Source organism: Sinocyclocheilus rhinocerous, unplaced genomic scaffold, assembly GCF_001515625.1.
Source record: "Sinocyclocheilus rhinocerous isolate Xijiao unplaced genomic scaffold, SAMN03320098_v1.1 scaffold4808, whole genome shotgun sequence".
Taxonomy (NCBI): Eukaryota; Metazoa; Chordata; class Actinopteri; order Cypriniformes; family Cyprinidae; genus Sinocyclocheilus; species Sinocyclocheilus rhinocerous.
In genome coordinates, this window is record NW_015665885.1 from 50,332 (window position 1) to 56,127 (window position 5,796).

The 5,796-nt window shown below is 32.9% G+C and overlaps 1 pseudogene; it reads left to right on the forward strand.

Annotated features, from left to right (window-relative positions):
- LOC107731614 (ras-specific guanine nucleotide-releasing factor 2-like) overlaps positions 1-5,796 on the forward strand; it is a 37,362-nt pseudogene that overhangs the window by 10,633 nt on the left and 20,933 nt on the right.

Below are 5,796 nucleotides of genomic sequence, written 5' to 3' on the forward strand. Positions count from 1 at the left end.
CTGAGGTGCTAAACCATTCAGGGCTTTATAAGTAATAAGCAAGATTTTAAAATCTATACTATGTTTAATAGGGAGCCAGTGCAGTGTTGACAGAACTGGGCTAATATGGCCATACTTCCTGGTTCTAGAGGCTGAGACTAGTTCATCTTCATCGGTTCCATCCAGGGTTGCCAGATCCCAGAAAAATGTACAATCAAAACCCACCCATAAGGAATGAAAACCATTTTTCCAGCATCCAGCCAAAGTTGACAGGCAATTTGATGAATGTTTTGATTTTTTTAATTCTGTTTTTATTTGGATTATTTTAGCTAGACTAGTTTATATGTAGTATTTGCATAATTTTTTACTGTATTTTATACCTCCTTAGCTTCTGAATCTTATGTGTGTGTGTGTGTGTGTATATACAGTATATATATATATATATATATATACACACACACACACACACATTTTAATGTTTTACTCTCTTAAATTTTAATTTTTTTAATTTTTTGAAGCATGATAAATTTCGTAAAATGTGATATAAATGTTAATAACACAATTCTAATAACACATTTTAATATCACAACATGTGATATACTGACATAGCTATTCATGAAGCTTGCCATTTTTTTCTCAGTATTGCAAGATATAAACTTGAAATTGCAAGAAAAAATAGGCATTTTCCTTTTTTTTTTTTTTTTTATTCTCAGAGAAAAAAATCCAGCCCAAAACCAACTGAAAATGAACGAAAACTAGCCTAGTTTTTAAGCGTCCAATCACAGTTGACAGCTGCTGGATTCCCATAAAGGAGCTTAAAATCAAATTTTATTACATTTATTTAAATACATTTTATTTTACTTTTTTTTTTTGAAAGATTGTAGCTAGACTAGTTTATATGTAGTATTTGCATATTTATTGTTTGCTGTATTCAATACCTCTTAAGTTACTGAATCATGTATATATATATGTATATATATATATTCATGCAACCTTTACTTTGTGACATGACTGCAAACGCATGTCCATACCATCTCTCTCTTACTTGCTCTTTCAGTGGTCCTTAGGTTGCCAGGTATGCAATAGGAAAGGTTCAATACACGTTAGTAAAATGATCCATCTTCATATTATTTGTCTACAATTAAACCTTTTTGGTGGCCGCGGTGCACTATAAAAGTAGCCCAAAAAAACATAATTTTCATGCCAAAGCATTTTCAAAATTTTTCAAAAGCCCATTTGTGCAGGAAAACCCTGGCAACAATGCTATGTGTATATTAACTGTGTTATCTGTGTTTTAGATTCTTGTTCTGAATAAAACGAAAGAGCGAATGTTGCCCCTTCAGTCCAATCAAGAGGAAGAAGATCCAGATATCAAGAAAATCAAGAAGGTAAATGATTGTCTACATTTGGATTGTCATACATTTTTTCACAATTATATATCCACCTCATTTACACAATAATTTTTGCTATTGTTTCTAGCGTAAGTGCAGTCATTCGGGCGTCTCCGTTGCGTGTTTTCTCACAGGTGCAAAGCTTCATGCGTGGTTGGCTGTGCAGAAGGAAGTGGAAGATCATCGTGCAGGACTACATCTGCTCGCCTCACGCCGAGAGCATGAGAAAGAGAAACCAGATCGTCTTTAACATGGTGGAGGCCGAGACGGAGTACGTGCTCCAGCTCTCCATCCTGGTCAACTGCTTCCTGCGGCCGCTCAGGATGGCAGCCAGCTCCAAAAAACCCCCCATTAGTCATGACGATGTCAGCAGCATCTTCCTCAATAGGTATATTTAATGTTCTGATGGTCAACTTAAATTAATTGAATACTTAGATGGAAAACTGTGGAAGCTTGTTTCCACCTCGGAATAAAAAATAAAAAAGTAACTGCGACTATTTATCTCACAATTCAGACTTTTTTTCTTGCAATTAATATCTTACTATTCTGATTTTTTGTTTCCACCACAAAATAAATAATTTATATTGCATGAGAAATATTTTTTATTGCAATTGCAAGATTATGTCTTGCAATTCTGATTTTATATCTCACAGTTCTGACTTTTTTTTCTCAGAATTACAAGTTTATATCTTGCAGTTGTTTTGTTTTGTTTTGTTTTGCTTTGCTTTGTTTCCAACACAGAATTAAAAAATTAAAACAGTAATTGCAATGTTTTTTTTTTTTCTTACAATTTTTTATCTTGCAATTCTTATTTTCTCTGTGAGGGAAAAAAATCTGAACAATCTGTACATAAATGTTCTGTTCCAGATGTATACCATATTATTATTATTATTATTATTATTATTATTATTATTATTATTATTATTGTTATTATTATTATTATTATTTATTTTTTGTTTTTTCCTTAGTCTTATTTAAATGTTCTCTCTGTTCTCATGTCATAAATGTATGTATGTATGTACCAAGAGCTCCTAAAAAAACACAACAAATTCCTTGTGTGTTTGCACACACTTGGCGAATAAAGCTCATTCTGATTCTGATTCTGATTATACAGTATTTCAGATTTTTTTTATTTTTGGCAAGCTGTTGACCAAAAAAAATAATTACTTTTATTTTAACACCACCAATAAATGTTTAATATATGCAACTATCATATGATTAAAATATGCAACTATATGCAATTTCTTTTGAAAGTCTAATATGTTTTTCAGAAATTAATGCACCATGCATTTCTCTTCTTTGCTGTTTTTAAGTGAGACGATAATGTTTCTCCATGAAATATTCCATCAAGGCTTGAAGGCTCGGATAGCCAACTGGCCAACGTTAGTTTTAGGTGAGTTTGTTTAAGCTGCATTTTATATTTAATTCAGATTAAATTATTTATTTTATTTAATTTTTCCGCACACAGCCATTCATAGTACGAGGTGCAGTGCAATGGCTTTTTGACTCTCCACATATAGAATAAAAATGAACATAAGAATAATTCTCTCATCTAATAATTTACACAAGTCAGAATAGAAAGCATATAAATAATTTTGCTGAGACAAATGAAATGTGTTGTTTGACTTAATTTCAATGCTCACGACCACTTACATATCTCAGTTTGCCAGACAATGTTCACATAAACATGATGCTAATGTCTGAAAACTGAACTGTCACGTTTCAGCGGATCTCTTCGACATCTTACTGCCGATGCTGAACATTTATCAGGAGTTTGTGCGAAACCATCAGTACAGCTTGCAGGTTCTGGCGAACTGTAAACAGAACCGGGACTTTGACAAGCTTCTGAAGCAGTATGAAGCAAACGCCGCCTGTGAGGGCCGAATGCTGGAAACCTTCCTCACCTACCCCATGTTTCAGGTGAACCGCTGACCTCTGACCTTTGAGCAAGGAGCGTGAGGACAAACAATAGTAACACTAGCATATACTGCACATTCCATTTCATTTAACTGTGGTTGATTGTGTTAAAATGAGTGTTTTTGTATTTTAATTGACAATTATTTCCATTATTATTATTAGATTCCACGATACATCATCACCCTTCATGAGCTTCTCGCTCACACGCCTCATGAACATGTGGAGCGCAAGAGTCTGGAATTTGCCAAATCCAAACTTGAGGAACTGTCCAAGTGAGTAAAAGCTAGAAAAAAAATCATGAAGTGTATGATATTAATTTTATTATTTTAAAAAATGCCTAAAAACGCCTTTTGTTGTTCAGAGTTCAGAGAAAAAAATCAAAGGAAGCCTCTTCATATTAAGAGCCATTTAGGGCTCTCGAGTTGCTGTATGGTTGATTGAAAATGTAAAAAAGTTCTTCAGATCACTGTATTGGCTTCAAGGTCTAAAGAGAGGGTTTAAAGAGTCAAACTAGAGAATTAAAAGTTCTTTATGACGTTCTTTTATTGCTTCAGACTGTAAAAAACATTGTTTGTTCTAATTAGAACCTTTATTTTAATTTTTTCTGTTTATATTGTTGGGATCAAAATTATATAATAAAAAAAATGTATTACGGAAATAAAAATAATATTGTATTTATTTTAAAGGGGTCATGAACTGCCTTTTTTATTATTTTGTACTGTTCTCTGATGAACAGTGCAACAGAACTAAACAGGCAGTGATGTAGAATCGGTGGGCGGGGCTAAACAGGCGGTGATGTAGAATCTGTGGGCGCGGCTAAACAGGCAGTGATGTAGAATAGGTGGGCGGGGCTAAACAGGCAGTGATGTAGAATCGGTGGGCGGGGCTAAACAGGAAGTGATGTAGAAGCAGGTGTTGATCTTCTTCTGGGGAGGCGGGGTTTAGCCACACTGTTACATCTTAAAGTGGCTCATTCTACAAGCTGTCGTTTTGGCAGATCGGCTTTAATATAAGCTGTTTTTTGACTGACGAGAAAGTTGTGAGTTCTGATCTCTTATCTGTCAAAAGATCAAGGGAATTTTGATTTCTCTGTTCATGACCCTTTTAAAATAAAAATAAAAATTTTGTTTTTTTAAATATATTGTTTTATTCATTTTAAATTACTATTATTTCTTTATTTTAAATTATAATAATATTAACGTATGTGATCAAAAATAAACATACTTAAATAATTTTGATTGGTTTGGATTAAAATGCTAAAAAAAAAAAATGCATTAAAAATAAAAAATAATATAGTATTTATTTTAAAATAACAATATTTGTTTAAAATAAATGTATTATTTATTCATTTTAAATTGATATTATTTATTTATTTAAAATTATACAAATATAAAATATATTATAAAAACATAAATATTTTGTTTGTTTTAAAATCTGTTTATTTAAAATGCATATGTATTATTTCTTTTAAATTCCTATAATCTCTCTTAATTCTTTGCCAGCTTTTAAAATCATCCTAATTAAAGTAGTAAGATGCCATACACCGCTGTGAAATGAAATCAGATATCATCCACTAAACATGTGGTTATTCTAAGATGAAACTCTCATATCAAACAGCTCCATCAGCGTGAACGCTTCCTCTATGGAAAAAGTGATGCTTTTAAATGCAAACAAGGCTTTTGAATTTATTATTAACATTCACGTGACCAAGGCATTAATCACACTTTCTCTCAAGCCTAGAATGTGTCATGGTTCAGTATAGTCTCATTTGTTTTTCAGTTGACTACCATTCTGCCGAACACCTTAAAATACACTTAAAATCAATTTCATGTGTATATAGAGATGATGCAGCTGTGTGTTTATTTTCAGAATGATGCACGATGAAGTGAGTGACACAGAAAACATCCGTAAGAATCTGGCGATTGAGCGAATGATTGTGGAGGGCTGTGATATTCTGCTGGACACCAGCCAGACATTTGTACGGCAGGGTGAGACACAGTTCATTACAGTCATGAATGTGTCTGATTGCAGGACATCCTCGTCAAATTAATTTCTACCCCAATACTTCATGTAATTTCCTTCCTGTTTGTTTCTCTGTTCTACAACATTACTAGTGCCATTCTCAACCAACTGATCCACAGTAACTGTTTTTATTTGTTTGTTTATTTATTTAACGGTTTGATTTATTTCAATGAATAAATATTACTGATTACTACACTGAACAAAATTATAAACGCAACACTTTTGTTTTTGCCCCCATTTTTCATGAGCTGAACTCAAAGATCTAAGACTTTTTCTATGTACACAAAAGGACTATTTCTCTCAAATATTGTTCACAAATCTGTCTAAATCTGTGTTAGTGAGCACTTCTCCTTTGCCAAGATAATCCATCCACCTCACAGGTGAGGCATATCAAGATGCTGATTAGACAACATGATTATTGCACAGGTGTGCCTTAAGCCCCGTTCACACCAAGAGCGATAACTATAAAGATAACGATATTAGCGTC